This window comes from Drosophila bipectinata, chromosome 2R (genome assembly GCF_030179905.1).
Source record: "Drosophila bipectinata strain 14024-0381.07 chromosome 2R, DbipHiC1v2, whole genome shotgun sequence".
Taxonomy (NCBI): domain Eukaryota; kingdom Metazoa; phylum Arthropoda; class Insecta; order Diptera; family Drosophilidae; genus Drosophila; species Drosophila bipectinata.
This window is the reverse complement of record NC_091737.1, coordinates 12,077,400-12,104,214: the sequence shown is the minus strand read 5'-3', so window position 1 is coordinate 12,104,214 and position 26,815 is coordinate 12,077,400. Positions and strand designations below refer to the sequence as shown.

At 42.9% G+C, this 26,815-nt stretch overlaps 1 protein-coding gene across 16 annotated transcripts in view; it reads right to left on the bottom strand.

The window, feature by feature from the left end:
* mbl (muscleblind) overlaps positions 1-26,815 on the bottom strand; it is a 113,308-nt gene that overhangs the window by 27,733 nt on the left and 58,760 nt on the right. The gene's annotated exons all lie outside the window — the stretch shown is intronic.

The following is a 26,815-nucleotide window of genomic DNA, read 5'->3' as shown; positions in this document are numbered from 1 at the left end:
GAGTTGGGCTGTCCCCATAGTAAGTTTAGCTACTTTTCTTCAATTTGGCGGCGATAGGAATCGCCTTTGAATGTTAATAAAACGGATTTTTATGCAAATTTAAAACTGTTTAGTGGTTCGACTTTGCTATGCATTAAGTGGGGAAAAAATGCGACCCCGTCTGGGGTTTTACGCCAAAATAGACAAAGAGTTTGGAATAATGCGAATGAAATATGTTTGCTGGGAGAGATAGTGGGAAATGGTCTTAAAGTTGAACTGATTTTGGTTGGTTTTCTTTAATACTCATACATTATAGAGGGCATTGCTGGAGTTTCGAACTCGCAGTACAACTTATGATAAGCCACTTTGGCCCACACACACAAATTGCATGTCCCCCAAAAACTTGCCTCCATCCATTGGAAACTCCATTTAAGGCTTTACATAAAACATAAGCAGAAAATGTTGCCGAGTAAAAATGAACAGAAAAAGAAAACAAGCATAATTCCTGACACTCTTCTCTTGTATTTTTTTTTATTTTTTCTGCCTTATTTCGGCCAAGCCAGTTGCCAAAAAATTTAATGCAAACTAACGACACTACAAGCTTTAGCACTTTAGATGCAACCCACACACACACATCCCTGCCGAAAGAGACAGTCTGATGGGGTTTAAAAGAGAGGGCAATAGTGAAAAACTATTTTAAACGCTTAACGGAGAACTCAATTTATTTTCACTTGGCCTTCCTTCACATACACACTTGTGTTAGCTGGAAACGTGGCTCAATAACACAAACAGCAAATAGAGATAATCAAAAAGCAATTGCAAACAACAAGCAAGCCTCAAAATAGCCAGAAGACCAGAGAATGGGGGGCAGGGGAGAAAAATGCTGTGGACACAGTGAGATATTTATTGTATAAATGCCAGCTACAAAATAAATTAAAAATGACAATTCACCGTAGGCATGGCCTGGGAAATCAAGGCAATTTTCCATGTGCCACACACAACTGCAACGGCAATGGCAACGGTGGTGGTAGCAATAAAAGCAACTAGATGCACCATAGTTTGCAGTTTAATTTTCAATATGGCTAGCCGGCAGAACCGAGCGAGCATTGAAAATGAAAATATTTTCCTGAAATGCAAACAAATTGGCAAAAGGCAAATGGTCAATATTTGCCGGCCATAGGAGCCAGGGAAAAGTGTTTGCCCGGCCCAGGACAAAACAATGGCTAAAAGCTGGACGGAACGGGACGGGGCTGTGGGGGGGATATTTTTCGAGAGCAGGAGGCTATGCCAGCGAGCAGGGGATTGGTTGTCTACCGACGGCGGCGACCAGCGGCGCATGTTAAGCGATTTGCTTCAGACAAAAGGCAGCCAGCGGCTGTATCTGCAGTCACTGAACTCCTCCTAAAAGTATGCTGCGAAAAATAGCCGTGCGTATATGTGTTTTTTTTTCTCTTCTTCTTTTACCGTATCTCCGTGGAGTTCTATGTGTGAGAGTGTGTCTGTGTTGCATGGGAAACAATGAGCGTGCCTCGACTTCTGCGGCCATGTTTTTTTTCAATCAGGCGTTCGTTTCCTCATTCATTTCAGTCGTTCAATGGGGCCTTTACCACTGCAGTTGCATACTTTTGGGATTTTGAACAGATTCCCCCCTACGTTTTTCACTCTTTCTCACTTGCGGAATGCATATACATATATGGTACTATTCCTAGTTGGCCCAGTGCGACAATCAGACTTGCAACTAAGGACCTTTGGCAAACAATTGTCAAGGGGAAGTCCCTGTTTTCAAGGGATTTGTGTTAATTGAAAAATGTTAGCCCACTTTTTAAGGGCATTAGCTTGTTTTTCAGTTTTATTAAAATTTCAATTATGGGTACCTGCTGTTAAAGCTTTCAAAAATATAATTATAATTTGCAAATTGAGTTTTTTTGGTCTTTTTTTTCGTGGCCCACTTGATTTAAAATGGCCATTTCAGTAGTGGCTCTATCTCATTGCCGTGTTTTCGTTTCATTTGCTCATTTAACCTCTTCTCGACTCCGGCCGCCTGCCCTCACCTCTGGCATTTCTCTCATTTCACTTGCCACTGCTTATCAGCCTCGAAATTCACTTAATTTAATTAAAGCGGAGAGCGAAAAAAACGAAATAAAACGTTGAGAGCGCCACTCGCGAAGCAAAATGGCCAAAAATAAAAAAAAAAGTGCGGAGAAAATAAGGAAGAAGGACGCTCCACATTATTTTTGCACACACAAACCTGGGTGCAGTAGTCCTGGTCATTTCGCTACCATCACCCCATCATCATCATTCCGGAGGAGCCATCATCGGTGTGGACGTCATTGCTTCATTTTCGCCTGCCGGTTACGGGGCTTCGGCTCGGTTGCGCCCCCGAATTAATTTCCGTTTTGCAAACCAATTGAAAATCCAATTTTCAATACACAAACCATATAACGCCATGCTCGCCCAGTTTCCAGCTCGTCCTCCCTCCTCTCTGTCCCTATGGCATACGTTTAACTAACGTTACCCTCCGAATGGCCGGCACACGTGGAAAAGTTTGCTCACATTTAAAGGGCTTTAAAAAAGTGGCCAACAGGGGAGGAGGAAGGAGGGTGGTGTGACGGGCAGAGAGCTGGAAACTGGAGGCCATTGGCCACTGCGCCCGAAAGTAGGCAACAATATATATGGGTATTAAACGTAAACCGACTGCAGCCTGCAGGAAAACAGCCCCAGAGCTCAGCCCCTTTCCCATTAGCCCCCGTTGGGCTTGCATTGCCGTGTTTATTTGTACACAACCCCACACACACACACACGTGTACAACACACACTCAGTCACACATATGGTAGCATAATGCACGCTGTGGCGCCCGAACAGGGACTCCTGCCGGGAGAGGATCCTGCGACAGGCTGCGGTGCATGTGTGCGTGTTGTGGCACATTGATTTTTTTTTGCTGCCTGGGCCTAGAGCTAAAGGCTTTCCCGCTCTATGATTTGACCACATTGCTATGCCGCTTTACAAATTGCTGGGGACTCTGAAGCCCAGGTCGGGGCAGAGGTATGTATGAGAAGGCACACTGTTAGGGGGATTTGGTCCGGCAGCGGTACGATTAATCTGGTTGCCAGTATCTAACTGGAGGCCTTTGTTTAATCCCCTGGGCAGTGCTAGGCCTCGGGGGAAATTTTTATTCTGCAATTGGGATCAATTTACATTGCAGAATGTTTGCTTTGCAGTTATTTTCCAGTTTAATTCCATATGTGGGACGTAGGTCCTTTAAAAAATTAAAAAAAGAAGAAAAGGAAAAGCCTCTTCTCTAAGCCCCTTAATATGTTGCGGTATTTTGTGCTCTGCCAGCCATTTTTCTCACCCAACCGCCTTTCCTCTCCTTTATGATGGAAATAAATTTTTCAGCATTCACATTTTTCAACTTTTTGACGCAAAGACATGGAAGGCCAAACCAAGCCATATAATTGAAGGAAGGGAAGTCTCAAACTTGACTTGGATGCTATCCTTGTTGCGAAATCGACACTCACATAGACACATGCAGAAGATTGGTATAAGCTGCGGCAACATTTAATGGCGAGCTTCGTTTTTGGCAGACATTGATGACTTTTTAACTGCAGTCATTTGCAAGGCGGCGTCGTTTACACAGCCACACACCACAACCACCGACATAGATATGGGAGAATGTTTGCCTAGGCACTCACACACTCACACGCACGTAGCTGTGGCGTTTCCGTTTCCTTAACGGCACTTAGAGAAAATCTTTGGAGTAGGTATGCAAAATCAAGTAATTTTACATTTTCTAAACATGATCTCCTTTGTCTAAGTTTCTCTTTGAAATTTATGATTTAATTAGTATTTTTTTCCAGTGCATCCCCTTGCGTTTGTGGAGCATTGTAAGCCATTTGAGCAGAAGGCGGCGACATCGGGAAAATATCGCGTGACGCGGCGATAAAAATAATCATCATAATGTAATATGAAAAGAGGCCAACGAAACCAACACAGTCCCGCTTGCTTAATCGATTTTCCCTTTTTTTCGCCAGGGGGCTTTTGGAGGGCTGGAGGGCTTGTACCGGAGGCGGAAGGGGCGTGGCCCCATTTAATGCGATTATTTGCGATTTCTTTTCTGTGGACGTCCGCAGTGTCCGCAAATTAACGAGCCCCCTATAATAATTTAATCGCATGCCGTAATAACAGGCCGCAGGAGTGTGTGTCCCTCGATTTGGTCTGTTGGTGGTGGCCCCAAGGTCGTGACACAGGCAAATTGATTTCTTTTCATGTTGTCCGACATATGTTGCCGGCTTTTTGGCGCCAACGCCGTCGCTCCAAGACATTTGCATGATCGTAAAATAAGAAATAAAAACGGGTTGTTGTGTTGTGCGGCTTGGGGCGTGGCGCCTGGCGTTTAAATGAGTGGGTGAATAAAAAATTTTATTGCCCATATGTGTGTTTTGTCCTCGGGCAATGGTTTATTTATTTATTTATTTACTTTTATATATTTGAGTATCCTTGAGCATCGTTTGCAATTATTATGGCATACTTATTTGAGGGCCGCTGCTCATTGTTGTTGGCAACTTTTTGGGTCTCTGGCCTCTAACCCTCTAAACTTTGTCACAATGGAGCACTTGACATTCAATACTGGCATGCCAAAGCATTTCAATGCGGCAAACTAATTGAAAAGGGAAGCTCTGACAACAGACAACAGGCTACAGCCAACAAGGAGAAAGTTTATGGCAAACACAAGTCGGGCGGACGACACGAGGACACGCTTTTAATAAATCCATCACATAACCCGCATTATTAAAAAGATCCAAGTCCTGACACGAACAAGCAAAGTTTCGCTGGCAAACACAAACACAGAGACATAGACTAAGACGGAGATGGAGATGGAGACAGGACAAACATGTCCTAGAGGATGCACAAAAAGGGAAAAGAGGAGAGGGTACACATACATACATGGGAGCGGAGCACAAAAAGCGCTTATCAAATTTCCACAAACGATGACAATCAAACCGAAGGCAGCAGGACGAGGGCAGACCAGGACAAAATGATTGGACGTTGGCTGCTCTTGAGTGAATGTAATCGCCAATAAACTGCATAAAGCGCATATGAGCTGGACTGACTGACAATAGGCGATGGGGCTGGCAGGCAGGACATCGAAGGGATTCAATCAATGCGCAAACAAAAGGACAGCGGACTCCAGCTAGAGACTTTTCTAGACGAAGACCCAAAGGCACATAAATAATTCAATTGTCAACACGCTCGCCAGTGCAACATGCGATAATATTACCCCTCTGCTGGAAAGGAAAACTTTTCTGCCAACAAAAATAAACTTTTTTTTTCTTGCCGCTGATGTTGCCATGTAACAACTTTATCGATTTACACAAAATGAGCCTCGTTATTAGTTGGACGGGAGGCCATGTGTGACCAACGAAAAAAAAAATCGGAAAAGAGAAAGGCTGGTAGGGAGACAGTTGCCATTGACAGTTGCCGGCGAACGGAAGGAACAAGTTGGGGTATTTCCCTGGGACTTTTCACCTCAATTATAGTCTCGACTTTAGGCCAGCTGACTAATCCCGAGTCCTTGTCCTTAGTCCTTAGGATCTTTATCTGCGGCAGTCGCCCTCCATTCCCCATCCAGGCTTGCAACATTTTTTATTGCCTCTTCCCTGCTTTTATGACTTGCCACAGTCTCCATCCCCCCTTTCGATTTTTATGATTTGCTACACACCCGGCTACATTTCCTTTCCTTTCGATTTTAAAGCCTCACACACACACGCATTGCATGTGAGTGAGTGGTGTGAGAGTGCGAGTCCTTCGATATCCTGGGCAATTTTTTATTGTTAGAAAATTGTTTTCTCTGCACAACGTTAAGCAAGAAAAAAAATTGATTTCTTGTCTTTATGGCATTGTCCTTTTGGCTGACTGGCTGGCTGCCTGGATGGCTGGATGGCTGCTGTTGGCAAATTTAATATGTTATCCTTTGATGGGCGGCCCTGTCTTCCCTGGCTGGCTGCTGGGTGTTGTTTGTTTGAAAAATATTGAATTTTTCGCAAAATAAAAAGGATAAAGGATAACATCTTTTGCCGTGTTTGCGGAAACCGAAGCAAACCAAGCAATGACCAAGGCCGGGGGAGCCCAGAAAGTGGAAAATTGTCCCTTCTTTCCTTTTGTCAGCCCTCGAGTCCTTGCTTGTCCATTTTGTGGTTAACTTGTTTCGGTTTCCTTTCTTTTTGATTGTCTAACATGTGTTTCTCGCTTACTAAACATACACAAACACATAGATACTTGTATATACTTATACATATATATAAAATAAACTGTATCTGAGAGATATTTGATTTTAGAAATTGAATTGCATTTAATTTGCCGCCTCTGTTTGGAGACTGTCTCGGTCTCTGGCAGCTTATTGGCTTGCCATATTTTCTATATTTCCTTCAGGTGTCGAATAAATTATGGAAAACTTTCAGCTCGAATAAATTGTTCAACAAATTGTATCTCTAGCATCGCATTTACTTGCCGCACTTTTAGAACTTCGACTACTTAAATGTCGGCATCGAAAACTCACCTGAAAGTAGAAGAAAAAGTTTTCCTATTTTAGACAAATATTTTTACTTGGATTTAATTTATTGTGCAATTAATAGAAACCTATACCTAATAACTCTAGTGTTTTTGTTGAAGAATTTCTAATAAATTTTATAGATAAACTTTTCGTAAATTTAATGGCCTGTATTTAGTTTCTGTTGTATATTTTTTTAAATTAAAGCTGGCTTCTTGGCTGCCACAGTTTCCTCTGCGGGCTGCCTGTGGGGCTAAAATCCAACTGTTGAGTCTAACTGAAAAATATTATGAATATTTTTGAGCTCTGTCTCTGGGGATTTTTATTTCGCTATTATTTTTTGTTGGTGCAACGTTTTTTGTTCATCAACAAAGCATTAGCGCTTGCCCGCTTAGGGACTTTCACAATGTGGTTTTTTGTTTTATTTCCTTTATTTATTTTTTGTCTGCCCAAGTGAGGGCGTAGGGGCGAGTGGGCGTGTAGGCGTGTCGGGGCCCCGAAGGGCAGCAAACAGACAAACAAACAAATAAACGGGGCAAATGATGAGCAGCGGTGGGCTGGCAAACAAATGAGAAAAAATTTCAATTCTAACAGAAAGATAAAAAAAAATCGTTAAAAACATACAGAGGTGTGTGTGTGTGTGTAGGGGTAAAAAATACATAAAAAATAATATCATGAATGCAATGACTTTTAATGTACAGTTATTGCACAGCTGTCTGATGTCTCATACTCTTTTACTTTTTACTTTTCACTCAGATATAAACAAATATGTATATATTTTAATATTGCATACTTTCTGGGGCTGCCGTTGCAAGGAGAGCATAAAATAAGTCCTGCACGAGTGTGGGTGGCATGTGAACTGCACCGTGTATCCTTTTTGGCAAGCTTCATTGCCACTTTTGGCCAGAAAGGGTGGACCGACCGCCAAACAGTCAGTCAGTCTGGCAGACGCCCGTTGCCCGCTGCACATACTAATAAGGCTAAGTGGCAATGACAAACACAAATGCACAAACGTATAAAGATCGGGTGAAAGCCCAGCGGAGGGATGGAGAAAGTGACAGGGAAAGAACATAAGGGAGCCACTTGGGCGACAAATTCCTGTTTGGGACTCTGCGGAACCACAAAGCGAACTTTTTACGACTCTGGAATGACCTCATAAACACGCGTGTTTATTTTTTTTTACCCTCGATCCCCTGTTCACTTTTCGTTTGATTTTAAGCTTTTTTTATAATTAACAAAAGACAAAATTATTTTTTCATATCGAGTACTTGCAGGACAGAGTCCTTTGAGTGCCTGAGTTTTCCATTAAATGCAAACTTTCATTGTCATTGTCATTTTAGGTATTTATAGGCAACTGTCATACTGCAAACTGATGCCTTGCACTCGAGCCATTAGCCACAAGCCCTGCCCCTGCCCTGGCCTTCCTGGGAGCCATTTCTTTTATAATTCTTTCGTTAAGGAAAAATTGCAAGGAACTCTCTCCCTCTGGCCCACCAGCCCTCCTCTGAGATGCTGCTGCCTTGTCAAGCCATAAAATGTTATCACAAAAAGTATTTTCCAAGTCAGCGCACACACAAAAAGCATCTCAGAGTGGGGGGTGGTGTGAGGGAGACAGACAAGCTTCAAAGCAAAAGTTCGGTAACACACACAGATACACACATCTACACACACACATGTGCAGCCGGTGAAAGTTACAAATAGAGCTACCATAAAATTTCATATGCTTATCACGTGCGTTATACGGTATACCTTCCTCCGCCCAAAGGCCGCCCACTCGAGTTCACTATCCCCCGTCCGACAGATGGCGCCAAATTGCGCTTGCATCGCTGTCAGCCCTTTCGCACATCACCCCCACCCCTGCCTGAGGGGGCAGCGTTTTTTTTTGGAGCCAACTGTACCACCGCAGCAGTGTGGAAATATTTTCGCTATTTTAAGCTGACAACGTTGCGTTCCAGAGGCCCTTGCTCTATGACTATTTTATTGTCATATTTATCTACAATCAAGCTGCACAGACACACTTTCTCACACCCCAGGATCTGTGAACGAAAAATAAAGCATTTAGGTTCCCTCTGGTTTTGGCCTGCATGTGACAAAACAAAAAATTTCTGGCCAAGAGTGCGTTTTCCACCAGACCGAGCGACATGTCACAGGGAATTGGCTTTTCTTTTTTCCAGCTCTACCCAATTTTTGGCCCCTTCGACATTTGACGCTTGGAGAGACCATTGTTTAGAGGCTGACATATTGGAGATAAGAGTGGCATATAGCATTTTTATCCGAGCCAAAAGCCATAAAACCCAGTCAAAACTCAATTAAAATTACATGGCACAGATAAGGTTCTAGAACTAAAATTAATGCAGACATTTTCTGGCATTGAAAGGATGCCCCCACAAGGAAATCTGGCAGCGATTGCGATATTTGTGGCCCACTTTCGGAAAGCAAATAAAAAAAAACATGCCCGAGTTTGGAGGTCGGGCCAGAAAAGTTAACCCAACAGCCGTGCTGAACACATGTGACCCAGATAATCTTATTATGAACTCATTTGGAGCGCCGTTTGGCACAGAAAGCACAAAACACCATCAAATTAGATTCAATGAGGGCGCCCAGTTTTCCAATAAATTGTGGCAAATTATGCGGCCAAAGATTAAATTCGATTCTTATGTAAATCCAAGGCAACAGGAGGCTGCACCTTGGTTTACCTTTAGCCTTGTTCTTCGATCCGAAAGCCAGGTGGCAGACAAGCTCGCCCCGACAGCTGTGAGAACTGACCCTCTAATCTGCATAATTTGCCCAGGGAAACCGAGACGAAGGTGAGGTCCCTGCGGCATTATAAATAGTCAAAGATATTTATTTGTAATGAGGACCGAGGGTTGCCGGCCGGCCAAGACTTTCGACCGAAGCTACAAAACACCAACGGTCATTGCCAGTCGCTCTCCACGGGGTAGTTTGCCAACTCCCGGGGCGGATGCTGATGTGGATTCGCACACGGACTTTTTGTGTTCGATTAGAGGACACAACATCTGCTCTATGGGCAAAGTTCTTGCTCTAACGGCCGACCACTGAGCTATGTCCTGGATAGACCTTTTTCCGTCCTCCCGGTCTGCCACCGAAAAGTTGATTAAAAACTGCAGGCGGTGGGCAGTTGATTGCTCGGACGACTACTTTATGGTCAATTATGCCAAGTTTTGAGACCTGTTTTGCGGTTAGAGTCTTGGACCGCAATGATAGTTCATTGCTCAATCAATATTTGGTCTGGGGAACATCATTTACTACAGCCACCCCATTGAAATTATTACAGGAGGCACAGGACGATTTATTATTAAATAAGCATGACAAATGACTGAAGGATAAGCTCAAGACAGTGGGCAGAAAAAGGCCTTTTTTTCAGTAAAAACTAATTCCTAAGTTTCGAATATTTCTAGCCTAAATTCCTATAGATCACTTGACTTTTTGTGGGCTTCCACTCTCCACTTAGGCGCAATCAATACGTTTATCGTTGAAGCCTTTAATATTTATCGATTCCAAAGAAAAACACATCATAAGTTTACCCTAATCCTCTTATCCAGTCTTTTTATCCCGGCTCAGCATATATCACAGTATTTTCCGCAATTTTCCCCCGTTGGGTCACCTACCCCAATCCAAGGTCAAATTTTCCAGCCACCCACCCACCTCTATTTTGCCCACACTTGACACGGCCCTTTGTTGTTGGGCAGCCACAGGAGCTCAGTCATGTGTAAGTCAAATGAATTTGTCATGAGGTTTTTCCCCACTGCTGTTATGGCTCCTGCTCCTGCTCCCTGCTCCCGCTGCTATAGCTGCTTAGGAAACCGAAAAAGTGACAGCCCATCCAGGCACAAGCACACAGGAAAAGCTCTGGGGAAAAATCAAAGTTATGAAGGGATATACGAGTGTAATTTTCCAAAAATTATAAAAATTACGAACAGTAGCGAGGGGGTCTTTAAAACCGCTTTAATAGTTTTATTTTAGTTTTTATTAAAATATCTCATAACCCATTTTGTTCAGTGCACATATCTATGGGATATAGGAAGCCACTTGGCAGTTGGGCCTTAGTATTGGGGCATTTATAAATGTAATGCCAATAAATACGCTGGAACCTGTGAAAATCTATCGATTGCCAACCGTCTCGTTTCAAAAGAGTTTCCTGTACCTCGTGTCACCGGCAGACCGCCCGAGGCTTGATTGGCAAATGCCGCAGCGGGGTGGACTCGCCCCCAAAAAAACATACCCCTTCCTAGCACCCCCACCCATCGCACAGTGTGTGACTTCGGACGACTGGCGCCAGAGGGCGCTGGCAAAGTAAAGCGGCCTAAATAGAAAAGTTGACAGGTGTTTGCCTCGGGCTTCGCCTTTTGGCCGACTTCCTGGTCTGACGTCTGGCATTTTTAAGTGCCCTAAAATACAATCCAAGAGCGCTTAATTATGCACGGTCCGATGTCCGAAAATCTGCAGGAAGCAATTACGTGGGCGGACTGAAATCGGATATAGTGGTGCAATGTTATTCCTAGGGGTGGTGGGATGACTCATTCGCCATTTGAAGAACCCTCCTTCTCGTTTGGTGTTGATGACGTCAACTTAGCACAAACCCCCAATGGGAAATGGAGATAAGTCAGAAGCCAAAAACCGAATACGAATCCAAAGTCAAGCACACACAAATCAAAGCCAAGAATTTTTGCATTGGAGAAGGCTTCCTTTCAAACTCGAAACCGGAAGTGCTTTCCCATAAGGCCCCAGAGAATGAGAGAAACTAGCGAAGGGTTGTCAGGACTTCTCTGACTTTGAGTCAAAGAGCGCTTGAGTGGGAATTAAAGGAGCAGTTTGGGTTTCAAGAGTGATGAGGTGAAAAGACTTTGTGGATTTGATCCAATTAGCCAGTTCAAAATAAGAGAGCGAAAATCCCCATTAAAGTTAAGAGGAAATTCGATACTATTCATTCTTTTCACCTTTCTAGTGACTAACTTTAAGGACCTTTAAGTTGAAACTCTGTTAAATATCGTGTGCTAGGAAACTCCATTAAGTCGCGCCACAATCTCATTAGAAGTCGGCACTTTTTGGAGCATTTTCCGGTTCTATTACCAGTGGTAACCGCCGACATACACACGCATTCAAGTTTAATTAACAAGAACGAAAAAGTTTTGTGCAACAAATCCCAAGTTTATCTCCCTCACGATTGACAACAAGAACGCTCCGGGATCGTTGCGGGAGCGTGTGAAGTCGACGTAAACCGAAGGAAAACTTTTACATTATTAAACTGGGAACTGGTTTGAAATGTTGACAGCAATTTGACAGGACCAATAGCCCAGCCCATCGACAACGGCCTACGAAATGAAACAATAATAACAATAATAGTAAAAAAGACACAAACTCGGAAGTGAGGGGGTGGAGAAGAAAATTCCATGATTGCCAGGACAACGACTCCTCCTCAAGGGTTGTGTGGGTCCTACAATGAGCGTGGCAACAAAATAAATAAATAAAAAAAAAAACAGAAAAAAAGGGATCCTGGGCGATATAGGACGACGGGATTCCAGGAGGGGAATGTAAAAGAAATTTGTTTATTGTTGACACTTGAATCGGCAAACGGGATAAGGATAAAGGACGATGACACCTCAACCTTTCGTCCTCTGGCCATTGTTTAGGGGAGAAGAAAAGGGTTCGGGAACTTTTGAGTTATCCTGTTATAGGACACCTTTTAACGGTGACTGCTGCTGGCTGCTCTTCTTGATTTATGAGCGTGTGCCAGTTGCCTCGCTTTGTACCTCATATCCTCTTAGCATGCTAATTGCGCGTCATTCTTCGCTTTCGGGACACATCTTCATATATAGCACCCCGCCACAATAAAACCAAACCCGAAAACCAAGAAAAATCCAGAAGATATCCCTGGGACCCGGGAATTGGAAGCCCAGTTACGTGTGGAACGTGCCGCATAATTCAGGTTTGCCTTTCACTCCGCCTTATTGAATTGCCGCTTCCCATTTGGGACACTTTTGTCGAGTGCCTCCATCCACCCAGTCTCTTTGGCATTCATGCGGGTAATTTATGTAAATTTATTGTTCCTTTATCTGTTCTTTTTCAGGCATTTCTTTCGGCGAGTTCTGTTCTGGTGTCTCCCCGGCGCGTGTTTGCTGTCAAAATATTGGGAGCCCATCGACGGCAGCCGCAGATACAGCTGGCAGGAGGAGCAAGCTTAATCAATTAATAATGAGAATGCAGATGTTTGATTCGAATGCTTGTTACGTTTTTTGTGGCCAATGGGACGCAATGAATAAAAAATCGTTTTAACGCTTCTGAATATTCAGACATCTGATATCTGATATTATGAAAAGAAAGCTTTAGTTTGGAGTGTTTGAACTTTAAAGTTTTATTCTCACACATCCTATACACTTTTCGATACCTCATTTCCATAGTTTCTCCCCCAAAACCCCATTTAACCCTTGGATATTTGCAATTCCCGCAACGTTTATTGATTCCCTGGCCAAGTTAACCCTCTAACGTCCGCTTACCCCAAAAAGGAATTTGTATTTATTAATAATGCTCTTGGGTGGGGCAGGGCCACGCTTTCAACGCTTCCGACGATTTCAACATTTGGTTTTATTGTTTCATGCAAAGACATTGGCAAGCATTTGCAACAACCCCCCACAGAACTAAACCGAACAAACTCAATTACGTAATAAAAATTTATGAACGTCCCCCGCCCGACTTGAACCCAGAGACCAGAGAAAGGACATTAAAATTGTTGTTTGCTCTTCTACCCAGTTGGGAATGCTATTGATTTTGCCGCCCCCTTCCGCCTTGGCCCGTCTCGGGCTAAGCCCGAATATTGATGAACACGAATCGGGAGTAGATCAGAGCAAATCCTATATCATTAATACTTGTAAGCGAAAAGGCGAGAAAACACCCAGCATTGACCCTCATTTGGTCGAACTTTTTGTGGGCGAGTGCGTTTATGTAATTCATCTCAATAAAACTCGAGAAATCCACACACACAGTCCGGCAGAGACGGAGGAAAAAAACTATAAAATGTCTCCAGGACTCTTCTAGGACTCCGACTCCAGGAAGTGAATAAATAACTAAGGGTTCGTGCCGAACGCGTGTCCCGTTTCGGAATTTATTATGGATTTATCCTGGGGTGGCTGTGAATTTTTAGAGTCCTCCGACTTTTGGGAGGAAGGAGTGAGTGTTGGTCACTCAACGCCAGCTGCTAATTGTGATCTGTGTGCGTGTGAACGACTTTCGTTTGACCTTCTAGCAGAACTGAACTTGTTATCAACGCCGAAAAATCAAACAAACCCGCTACGAAAACTCCCAAAAATCTAAACAAGTTCCCCCAGTGCCTGGGAAAATAATGGCCAGAGATGGACAACCCTTGAGATACATCTAAGCTCGAACCTGAACCCCGGACTTTGAGCCCCGAGCATTTTCAATATATTTATAAGCACATTATAATGCATTGTTGTCTTTCATTGAAATGCGAGTATCCTTTGTCACATGCACAGCTCAGCATATTAATGATTTCTATTCCAGCCCAAGGATGCCAAACAGCATCCCTTCAAGGAGTTTAGTTTTCCCTCAAAAAAAAAGCCAAGGGACAAGTATGTAAGGAGTTCGCAACCCTTTCGGCACATAAATTAATTTTCTTGTTCGTTGAATCTCGGCTTTTCTTGCCGGAACGGTGAACGGGGTCCGTTAATGATGATCAGCATAAATAGTTGTCCGGAGGTTCCAGGGCCCTGCTGTTCATGATTTGGGGAATTTTTATTATGTATGCAAATGATTATGCGAAATTCCGGTTAACCGACAAACAAAACATTTTACGAGCGTGTGTGTGCTGCTGACACGACGGCTTCCCAAACGTTTTCCCCATAATTGAAAATTACAAAATGTTGACTGGACATCGAGAGTCGAGATTCGAGACTTGAATGCGTCTATTAATTTACTTACAGATACCGATACAGATATTTGGGTCAAAACTAATATATGGAATGGTGTTGTAATTTACCTGGAAAGAAAAGAAAAGGAAAAGCATAAGTTTCAAATTTAATTTTAAGCCACAAAGTGTCCTTCAAACTAGAAAATGTTGAAATTTAAGATAGTTTTAGTTTCAAACTCTGATACTTAATGAAAATTGTTTTGGTTTAATGTTTACTTAGCCCGGAATGCTCATTTCCACCTCCAACCCTTGACACTTGTCATCTCATAGCCAATTGCACTTAGACGCCGGCACTTTAAATTAAGTCAAATGCCAAACAATGGCGAGCGCCTAAAAGTCTGCAAACAAAGAGTAACACACTCGAATAGACTCTCTATGCGATTTGTGTACGGTCCATTAAATATAGCTGACCACTAAAATGGCCACTGAATGGGACTCCTCCTCGACAACGACATCCGCCAGAAACAAGATACGTTTCGACTCACGCTCCAGCTTCAAGGTCATTAAACAAAATACCGACAAGGGGCAATACACTGGTTGGGAGTGGGAGTAGGATGCTGGGCTGGTGGTGTTTGAGGTATTGCGGCGGAGGATTGGGCAATTTTTAGCACTTTTCACTGGCCAAATCCAAGCAAACCGCAAAAAGTCACGTAGCCCGAGATTCTTTCAGGGATTGGGGCAGGATGCTGATGCTACGAGCTGCCTAACAAGTCAACACAAAAACACTCAAGTGCAAAAAAATGAAAATGAAGCAATGTACATAGTTCGGTGTAAGGGGGGGTCAAAATTAAGGCAAGGGGGGCGGAAGGAGGCTCAAGGGGATGCACAAGACAAAATATTGTCATCTCGATATGATGATTTGTAAATAAAGTCAAGAAAAAACATACTATAGTTAACAATATCCATACAGTTACTATGGTTTTTTATTATTACAGATAGAGATACATTTGTGTATCTTGAAGATACTTTTTTCGCTGTGTGAGCCAGCGACTTGAGTGAATCCCTTAAAGTGCGACGGCGACGCTTTAAGTGCCGCACATGTGTGCCATGGGGGTGGGGGGGCTTTGTGGATTTCTCTCTTTCTCCGTCAAGAGGGTAACTAACAGTGTCCCATATGGTAGGGGTAGTCTACCCTACGCCGGAACGAGAGGCAAGAGCTCGGCGAGTGCAAGCAAGAGAGCAATAGCAATGAAATCTTAATGCCTTAATGGGCCACACAATCTAATTTAGTTTTGTTTGCCCTCTCGCTTTCGCAGGACAGCTGCCCTCCTTCCCGCTTACAACCATTTCTAACTGCCTCTCTCTCTTTCTGGCCAACAGTCATTGGCACTTTTGCTATTTCAGTTACTTCTGTTTTGGCTTCTCGCGTGTGTTGTTGTTGTTGTTGTTTTACTATAAATGATTTTTTTCGCTTTTGGGGTTTTGCTGCCATTGCTAATGCCGTTAGCTTTTCTTTTTTCTATGCCCTATTGTTGTTGTTGCTGTTGTTCTAGTTGTTCGCCACTGTGCTTCGTAATCCTATTAACAATGGCGATGTCGTCGTCATCACTGCGTAAGTATATGTATATCCAAACATACGGAGCTAATACATATTTACATATTAATATACCGTTATACGACGACGCCATTTTTCATGTGCTTCCTTGCATTGATTTTTTACTAGGGGCCTCCCCCATGGGAGGGTATTGGGTTCGAGAACCGCCTAATTAGATTTAAAGAGCACTGAACTGCTGAAATGTTTGGCTTCATTTTAAACTCACATAAATAATATTTTTAAGAAAGTAATGAACCTCCGTTATTGACTCTTTTGTAATCTAATAGCAATTCATTAATTCAGTATCTATCGGTATAGATACAGGATCCTTTCCAGTCCCCACCCCCTGGCAATATTTCAAATGACTTTCCCCGGGGGAGAATTCGGAAGCCATACAGAGTTCTCTTAGGCCAAATGCGATGCCGTCTGCTTCTGTGCATTATACTAAAAATTTCCTACAACATTCTTGTAGAGCACAAAGACAGCTTAATCCTGGCTCACTATAAATCAAACCCACACACACACACAGATACACAGACACGCAGGGCATGCAGAAGACGTAGTAAGCTTCCAGGCGCATATCAAGTTGAGTTTTAAATATTGTAACATTTTTTTTTTCGACTGTGTGAAGCTAAAAACTCCCTGTAGCTTAACAAGTTTAAGTTGGTTTCACAGCAGAGAAGAGCAAAAAAAAAAAAAAGAGCATGGAAGGAAGGAAACTACTAAGCCAGAAGGAAGCGGGCAACACCAGCGTGTTAGACGCACTTTAGTTTCTATGCAAAATAGTTTTAAATTACACACCAAGAGAAATTCTAATTTAATTTAAATTGTGGCGAGACCAGACATAGCATATCTACCGAGTGCCTCTCAAGTTGCTTTGGCGTTTATTTATATTTCATGCAAATTAACTTTGGCAATAAATTGGCAGTGCACGCTTTTAGCCAGGCTTGACAGATGCGATATACGTTTAAACAGGTAGCTAGATAGTTTTGACAGGCGCGGGACATTTTCTGCTTGCTTACCGCTTACCGCTTCAACTTTTTGCCCAAAAAAGCAGACAGAGCGCGGAAAGAACTTTCCACCGACAGCCTTGAGTTTTATCCACCTGCTCAACCCCCCTCCAGAGACTCTCGACGGTGCTGCAACATGTCAAAATCTACGACAGCCGCGAGTTAGCTGAAAGCCGAGACAGAGAGTTTTCCTATTTTTTGCAACATTTTATTTTTGGCCATGATATGTGTACTGAAGCTGGGGCAAAACTTTCAAAAGATAGTTGGAAGCGAGGGGGATATTAAAATTAAATTAAAACCCTGAAACTATAACCTGGAAGAGTTGAAAGTTTAATGAAATTAGAGTGTTGTGATTGATGAGAAAAGTCCTTGGAGACCTTTACCTTTTAATTGGCCCCTAGTACGTCATATTCATATTTTTATATTCTGATTCAGATATATGTATATATGGGGAGTATGTATCGCACATGTGTAAGCTGCTTGCGGATACTTCGCATACAGCATAATGATGCGACTTTTGCACTCAAGTTGCCGCACTTTGCATGCCGAAGACATCGCAAATTTGTCGCGACTGCGAATCGCATCCTCGAGATACTTTACAATCCCCACCGCCCCACCAGCCCCGGGCCAGGTCCCTGGTGATGGTGCAGCATTCCTTCTGCCTTGACACGCTTGACAAATTCGCATGCAATTATTTATAGAGAAGTGCCAGTGAGACGAAGACAACTTGAGTTGACTCGACTTGACTCGCCTGTCCCCATGAATGAATGAATGGAGGGTGTGGTGTGTGACTGGGTAGGGGGGACGCTTTGTGCTTGTCTGACAGGGAGGTGACGTCATTCGCTCCACTTTTTGGGCAATTTAATTATGCAATTTTTGAGCGCAAAATATTTTTATTACGAAATGGTGCGATGTGCGGTGCTCATAATTTCTGTTTCGATTTATATGCCAAGTGTCATGGCAAGGCGGCCTATCTCTTGTCCTTCTCTTTCTCCTGCCATCTATCTGCCTCTTGGCTTTTCTCCGCCCAATTGGTTTCCTTTTCTCTTTGGCCATAATAAATATTTATGCTAAATTTATTTGCATTTGCTCTTAGCTTTTTGACATTTTTGGCAAACATTTCAGGCGCTTGTTGGCAATTAGTGTCAGCCGAACGGAGCGGTGTGGCGGCCAGGCAGTACGCACTAACCGTTTGTTAATTAAAAAACTTTCCGGCATTTGTTTAATTTTCATAATTTACACTGCGGCTGGCTACTGGCTAAAAAAAAAGAGAGAGATGCTGTATCCAGTTAGGCGAAAAGTTCCCTGTTTTATCTCTCGTCTGCCCGGCTCTTGGCTAATTAAACGACGCAACAAGTTAATTAGCAAGGACAAAGGCATGACTTTGGTCAGTGCATAAAAAAAAGGATCCTTCTCCTCCTACTCCCTCTATGCTCGTCATTTCAATAATACACATTTTTTCCAGCTCCATAGTTGGTCCAGTAGCTGGAGTTATAAAAGTTATTAAAAGGAGGCAAATGGAGGGATATCAGTGGAGTGTTTTACTTGTAAAGGGGAAAAGCTGTAGCAACAGCTGCAGCAGGGAGCAATATGCCAATGATTAGTGGCAGGACTCGTACAAAAAAAAAAAAGTATGCTTTACGCCACGTGCATTGGCCTAAATTGGTTCTTTATGGATTGCTTTCCCCAACCCTTTTTCTACTTCTAGCCGTTTGTCCTTTCAGTTAGTAGACATCCCCGTTTCTCTTTGGTGTGTTTAGTGCAGCTTAGCCATCTTCATTAGCCGTAGAAGAGACACAATCAGCAAAATGAACGGAAGTCTCCCTTTTTCCGCTTCGGACCAACTAACCATGAAGACTCATGTGGCGGATCCGTTTTCCCTTATCCTGCCACTGCACTCGCTGACAATTTGCAGTCAAAAACCCGGCAAACTACAGAACACAAAGTAGAAACAAAATAAAAGAGAATTTTCTAAACCATTCTTTTTTTTACGGTTTCGTAATTAACTAAAATGGTGGGTTTTGGTCAAAAACGTGGGGTTTTTGTGGGGTCACATAAATAGGTAAACGTTGGAGAGACAGTCGAGGATTTTATTTTAAGCGCTGTTTAGTCGGCCATCGTTTTTTAATCCTTTTTTGAAGATTTTATTTTAATTTAATTCAACGAATTCAAGTGGCACCCCTCAGGGCGGGAGCCACAAGCCCATAAGGTCAGTGTAATGCATTTACTTGCACTCTACATAGCACTGCACTAAATGTGAATACAGGAGTACGGACAGGAGGACTACAGGACTCCCGGTTGGAGGGAGAGAAAGTTTCGACGTGTGTCCACCATCGCTTAACCCCCGGGCTTATTACGTTTTTCAATTAGCAAAATTAAACTCGAAGGGAGTCCTCGGACACACACACACATCCACACACCCATCCGTACAAAAGCTTTCACTGAGATAAGGCTGCCGAATTGTGGGCGGCAGTGGGCCATAAAAAAGAATCTATACATATACATATACATCCCATGGATATGTGTGTTTGCGAGTCTAGTAGCAGAAGCAAATCAACAGCAGAATCAACAAAACAAATTGCGATGAGCGCAATACGTGCAAGTGGTCTCCAATGGGCAACATATGTTGCCGAGGGTCCTGGAGCCAAAGTATCAATCGTTATCAGTATTTGTTAGATGTGAGCTCCTCGGCAAAAGCACATTTTTGTGGGATTATATCTTAAATAAGAGGAATTATTCGAATTGTGGCAGCCAGGTACTCAAATCTAGCTGGAAAGTATGCTGCTCTAATCCAATATTTGGGTTTAAGGCTTACCATTTTTTGCATCAAACCTTATTGATTATTTCCACCCTGCCATTTCAATTCAGATTTCTTTGGTCTACCCTTTATGGGTTTTTTTTTTCCATAAACCATTTACCAAATGAAATTCATCCCGCCGACAAATTTGATCCAAAACAGGGACTCTGACTGTTTGTAGTTGCTTTTTATTAATTTGCTCAACACGGCCACCAAAAAACGCCTCGAAGCAGCGACAAATGCCTTTTTCTGTCTGGTCTAGAGAACCCAAACAAAACGGAGAGAAACCCCCTTAAAAAAAAGGAGGATAAACACCAAAAACCGAAGCCAAGCTCAACTCAAATTCTAAACGACTGCAGGATATAATTTTTTCCAGGGTTTTTTTTCCACACTTTTTGGCATTTATTTTTATTTTCGGGTGGGAAAACTCTCAGTTTTCAAGTTTTGTGGCAGTTTTGCGTGTTTGCTTATAATTTTGTTTGAGTTGCAGTGCCACGCCCCACGAAAGGAGTGGGAGTAGAAGCGTGAAAGGTTGGAGGGCACAAAGCAAATTCGTAATTACTTTTTCATGCTGCAATTAAAAATGGCGTAAATAGCCAGAAGCGCCATTGCCAGTACCATGGTGAAGAATAGATAAATAGTTAACGAAATTTTAGTTGCAGATTTCAATCCTATATAGCTGGCATGTCTCATTATTAATTAAATTGTGTGAATTCTTGGTGGCTGAATGTATTGATTTTTATATTATTCTACGGCGACCACAAGCCATCAAATTCAGTTTTAATGACAGGCGAGCCACCGGAGAAAGAACTTGTTATGCGGTTGTTGTTGCCGCTGTCGTCATTAGTGCAAATTACAAGCAATTAAACATGGCCAACACCAGGGCTAACACTAGAGAGAGAGAGTGAAATAAAGAAGGAGCCTGAACGATGCATTAATTTAATTGAAAACATTCAGCGAAAACAATTTATAAAGCGCGTAATTTGCCATTCACATACCGAGCTTCCTTTTTCAATAAACCTGCAATTACTTAAAGTTCAGCACAAGTGCTCTAAACACGAAATTCTCATAAAAATTTACAGGATCTAGAGGGTGGAGTGTGCATGTTGCAATAAATAATTTAGCAGGGGGGTTAGCTGCTTCACCAGGATGCGAAGGATATGAGGTCAGTGGCCATGTTCTCTATGCTCTATGCACATGTCTTCGATTCCCCGAGGAAATCAACATAATACAAAATAGTGCAAAAGAAGCGAGCATGCGAAGATACCTAAAAGCTAAATCATTCAGACAGTGCGAGGTCCTTCTTCCTATAATTTCGAATTAAAGCTTTAAACTACATAGATGTATCTTTTGAAGCACATTCCTTTCCGACGCCTCAGCAAGCTTTCGGTTAATTCTTGTAGCACTAATTCCGCCGAAAACAAAGAACGAATTAACCGAGGGGGAAAAAATACAAGAATTCTACTTTGTTGCGGCGCCTTTTGAGTTTCGGTGCGGCCTAAAACATGGATAAACATCTGGAAAGGCGCTTCTGCCGGCATGTAAAATGGAACCACCCGAAAGCCATACCCCATTTACCCACCAAATGCTATACAGCCACCCCATCCTGCTCCTGGCCGGGCCCTGTGTCTATGTCTGTGCTCTTTGCCTTTTACCTTTTTGCGCATTTTAGTTGGTTGCCTTTGTTTTGTTCGGCTTTCAGCTTGTGCTTTTTGTTTTGGCCACTCTCTGCCATGGCAACACGCGTTAAATAACACACACAAAAACGTTAAGTGGATTTGCCAGTGTGTGTGTGTGTGAGCTCTGAGGGGTAAAATATCTAACCCAGCCAGTCACCCAGTAACCAGTAACCAGCCACCAACCATTTGCCTTTAGTCCTCAAAGAATGCATGGTAATTATATAATTTTATTTATAGCAGATAAGTGCGGTGAAAATGCAATTAACAGGAGCCGCGTAAATAAATCAAGAAGAGGGTAGGAGGGTTGAAGGTTTACGAAACCAGTTAGGGCGAAAAAAACTGTAGCACTTGCTATAAAGAAAAAGTCCTTTAATTTGAAGCACCATTTCCCTTAAAATCCCATTGCCAAGTTTTAAATGAACTCCGCCAGACAATCTGCCATTTATTTGCCAGCTTTTGCTTTTGCAAAAAAATACAGAAAAATAAATGTATAAATTTATTAAACTATAATTCAGTTTGGCTGGAACGTAAAAAAAGCTCTTTGACTCACACCTCGCTTGCCCGGAATGGCAACAAAGAAATGGCCAAGGGGCCACAACAAAAGCAATGAGGAAGAAACAAAAACAAAAATAAATAAAAGTACAGGGCCAACAAACAAATGGGGGCGAACAACAAAAAAAAAAAAGGACAATGCGACAGAAGGACAACGACGCCACACGTACATAAACAAGTTTGCATTACGCCGCGACGAAGTACGAGTAATAATAAAAACAGAGCAAATACAGCTATATGTATATAAGGGCCACCTAAGGGGGGGAGCTAGCTCGCGTGCTAGCCAAAGCAACTACATTGGCTAAAAGTTTTGTTTGCATGTCTGCGGTACATTTCCGCGACAGGCACCGGCAAGTTGCCTGCCTCGAAGCCCCGGCATATAACCCCCGATTATATGGAATGGCATGTGTCCTGACAGCAAGCCAACTACGTAGAAACAGCCATAAAAAACGCTACAAACACGGCGCTAAAAATGCACCAAATTATAGGCTAGCTGGCTAAAATTGTATTCCACAAAATGCAAACGATTCACATAAATAGCCAGCCTCGTGGGTGACGAAACAGCTGATGAATTGGGGTAAAAAAAAACAGCGTAAATGAAATGAATTAATATCAATCAAAAATGTATAGATACTACTAGATGCAACCCTTATAGAGCCACCCCAAAACGCTTTGCTCCAAATCTAAAATGGAATGGCTCTCTCACCTATCGATTACCAGTAATCGCTAAGCCAATCAATGTGCCCATTGAGAATCGTTCACTAATCTAATCAAGCAGCAGACCCCAAAGCAGCAACAAAGCACCAACTTTGTTTGCCCTAACTTCAACACTTTTGACCCAGCCCACCCTATCCTGCCAATCCACCCACCCACATTTGACCCGAGACCCAGGGCCGCAAAGGAACAAAGCGAAAAATTTCGTATGCGAAGGACTTTTGGCCAAAAAGTCCAGAGACGGGTGTAAGTCGCTCATTATTTTCCACTCCCAAGGACGTGGGGGGGAAAAAAAAGGGAAACACTCCCGACAATGTGACTGACTGGCGCCATAGTGTCGCCGCCTGTCCTTTTTTCCTCGCCATGTAAGTGTGTGTGTGTGTGAGTGTCCTTTGACGCACACATGCAGCCAAAGCCAGTATACCTAAGCCAACACGCTTTTTATTGTGGTTCCTGTTTGTTTTATTCGCAGTTAGAGCAATTGTATCTCATGGATGTGTATGTATCTGGTGCTTTTTCTTCTCTCCTTTGGTAAGTAATAGTGTCAAGTGTTGTTTTTGGCATAAGTTTATGACCTGTTAATGGAGAAAGACTGGGAGAGTTAAATTCCATTTTCCTTTGCCACGACATAGAATAAATTCTAGGCTTCCTGCTTTTGTTTTTTGACAAGATTTACAGCCCATATCTCAGGGCGAAATCAAAGGCTTTCGCTTGCCAAAATAATCAGGGACCGAAACATTTGAGATTTCATTGAAGGCGGCCCTCCACAAAAAAAAAAGAAAGAAATGATTTATTTGGCATGTCGATAAGCGGCCCAGAGAGAAATTTGAAACGCACATCGCAACAACCCCAACTTTCTTGGCCACTTTCTTTGCTGACTTTCTCGAATTTTTTTTCTCGAGAAGGAGAATGGCGTATAAAATTGTGTACAATAGATTGAACATATCCGGCCCCCAAAAAACATGTGTAGAAGTTTAATTTAATAAGTTTCCAGAACATAGGGTTGTATGTTAAACATGAGGGGACTCTTTGCTGGAAAAAAATTTAGAAAATAACAAAAGAAAGGAAAATATCTGCAAGTTTTTCGGCCTGCCTCTCCTCAAGCTGATGTTTTGCTAATTTTGTTTGTTGGAAAGTTCTTTTGGAGAGGGTTTTTCTTGAATCCAGGGTGGCAAGTTCACATAAATCATGCGTAAACTTTATGTTAACTTTGACTCGAGTTCACATATGTCGCACAACACAGCTTCTTAGAAAAAGGAAGCGTGTATTTTTCAAGGCTCATGACGAAACTTTAAACCACTTGGCGGCCTTTTCAAGGGAAGTGAAATTGTAGCCTAATTAAATGTGTTTAGTTATCCGGAAAGTGCGACCTCATCATTAATAAACATGACAGTACCACAACGAAGCAAAGGAAGGCCAGAGCTTCCTGTGTGTCCTGGCAGTCAAAGGAAATTTTTTGGGTTTCGATTTCCCTGCTCGCTAATTGCCAAGACCCGCCTTCGCTCCGGATCTATGATTTCAGACAAAAGGAGTCTCGAACCATTTATTTCTTGGAAGCTTTCAAGGTCTCGATAACCTTTTCTCCACAACTGTCTCGCTGAAAGCGAAAGTGTTGATTTGTGCGTAACTCGAGGCGGAGCAGGTGCATCCTGCCAGCATAAAAATCCCCCGACAGGACCTTGCGTGAGCGAATCGGAATCAAAGGCATGCGGAGAAGGCCCGCCAAGGATTCGTCCTTGGTTGGAGGCTTTTGTTCTCGGCCGGTTTGTTGCGTGGGAAAAGTTTGTCGGGTCCTCTGGAAGTTGAGCAGGTAGCAGAGAGTCCTATCTTGCAAATAATAGAATGGAAGTTGAGATGGAAATAAAAGAGGAACTAACTATTTCCATTGTTTGGAATAAATAGTTTTAAAATGATAATGGCTTGATTTAAGTGTTAGGACTCTTTAGAGGCAAAAATTCACTTGCCTACGTTGTGTGTGTCTGTGTTCAGGTATACATATGTATATATTTGGCTTGATATCCATTCCTAACCCAATCATCCAGTGCCATATTGAAACCAATGCTCCATGTTAGAGTGGAGATGTACGAAAAGCACTTGTGCCTGCCGGCTACGCAGATGTTGCGTCAATTTCATGGCATTTCGCCTCCTGTTTCCCCGCAGCTTTTGGTCTTCCGCGCACCGTCGCTTTTAGCCATTTTCCATCCACCAGGCGCCCCTCCATCCAACCATCCCATCATCCCACCATCCTAGAGGCACATGAAGTGAGCGCGCGGCTCCGGCAATGAAATTACAACTTGTCAACTCAATCAAGCGCGCTTTATGCAGCAATTTCCGTCACTTGTGTGAGTTCCCACACATACAGCTGGCTGAAACCACCCAACAACCCACCGAACCAACCAACCACCCACCTCCCTGCCTCAGGACCCACATCCGACGCACATAATCAGCCAATATTAAATCTGCCAGGGCCGACAAAGCTTTGAGCTAATAATCCTTTTTTGATTTCCAACCGAAAAGAATTAACAAAGAATTCTCATCTCGTTCCTGTTTTCAGCCTCTTACGTTGTAAGCCCTAGATTACCTCAACGCCTAACACGGCAAGAAATTAAGGTAAAATTTAATTTAATTAAAGGACATTATAATATCCCTAAATGACAAATGATTGCCTACTTGTAAATAGAGGTTAGTTAATATTTTAAGTCAAATACAACCATCTTGAACTAAACTCTCTGTGCATTTTGAGAGGCTCTGAGTCCTTCTTCTTGATTATTATTTTTCTGAAGGACTTAAAATTTCATGCTTCGGCATATTTCCTGCCAGGCAGCCGCGGCCAAGCCATTCGGTTTAGCAAGGACATCCGCCGGCGCTTCCGGCAACAGTTGCCAACAGCTGGCAGTGTCCTGGCGATGGATTCGCCTTCAAGGCAAAGAAGCTCTTAAGACGCCACCGAGTTTGCGTGAATTAAGATTGAGTTTTTGGGGAAGATTTTCAGGAAATTGAATGCAAGATGTTTAGTGCTTGAATTGCGATATCCTTTCTTTAAAGTCCAGTTCTCTAAATGTTTCTCTATTTTTCTGTGATTTTTTTTGTGTCCTGATTTGTGGCCCGGTTCGTTTTCCGCATGAGAGCTCCCCTAATTGGAACTGTTATCAATTAGCAATTAGCTGGGGAATCTTCGGCACTGGCAGCATTGCAGGATGTTTGCTTTGGCCAGCATTTAATTGCACGCATCGATTGCAACTCTGTGGCAACTCATGGCCACTCCTACCCCGCGACCTTCCTTTTTCTCCACCCCTTTTCTCCTTTCTCTCTGACCAGGCTAAGCCGTCTAATGAACTCGGCTCTCCACTCCTCCGCTCCTCTGGAGCGGCTTGATCCTTCTCTAATTGCAAAAATCAACGGGGAACGAACCCAAACGCTTTGATTTATTCCGCACATGTGCGTGCTCCTGCTGCCACGCCCCCTTTGCACTGGCACGGACCCCCAGCGGCCACTCCCCAAGGATGGCATTACAAAGCTGTATTTAGTTAATTACTGTCGAAGAATGGCGAAAACAAATTAAAGAGCGAGGGCAGGGATGGGAGGGGGGAATTGAAAGGCGATTGAGATGCGGGCGACTTTTGAAATTTTATGTCTCCGTAGCCGTAAACAAGAGGAAGACCGACCACCAACTCCCCGGCGTATCATTCCGGGGGAAAGTAGTATATATAGTAGAAGTCCTTAAGGGGGTGAATATCTCCCGCTCGATCTCGTTCTCTATTTACGACTAAATTAAATGTGCATTAAATAACGGTTAACAACTGACAAAGCGCAAGCCAAGCCAAAAGCAAAAATAATGGCCAATGGCAAAAGTTGCTCGCTGTTATACAATGAGCCAAGAAGATAGGGCCACAACCGGGCAGGGCAGGGGAGTTGGTCAAACACTGTAATTTGGCATTTTATGCGACACGTCTAAGGGAAAAGTTCGAGGAAAAGTCAAATGGCAACCGGGGAAGCTTCCATACACAATGGAATAAATTAGTTAGACAACTCTATAGATATAGAAAGAGTCCTTCATATC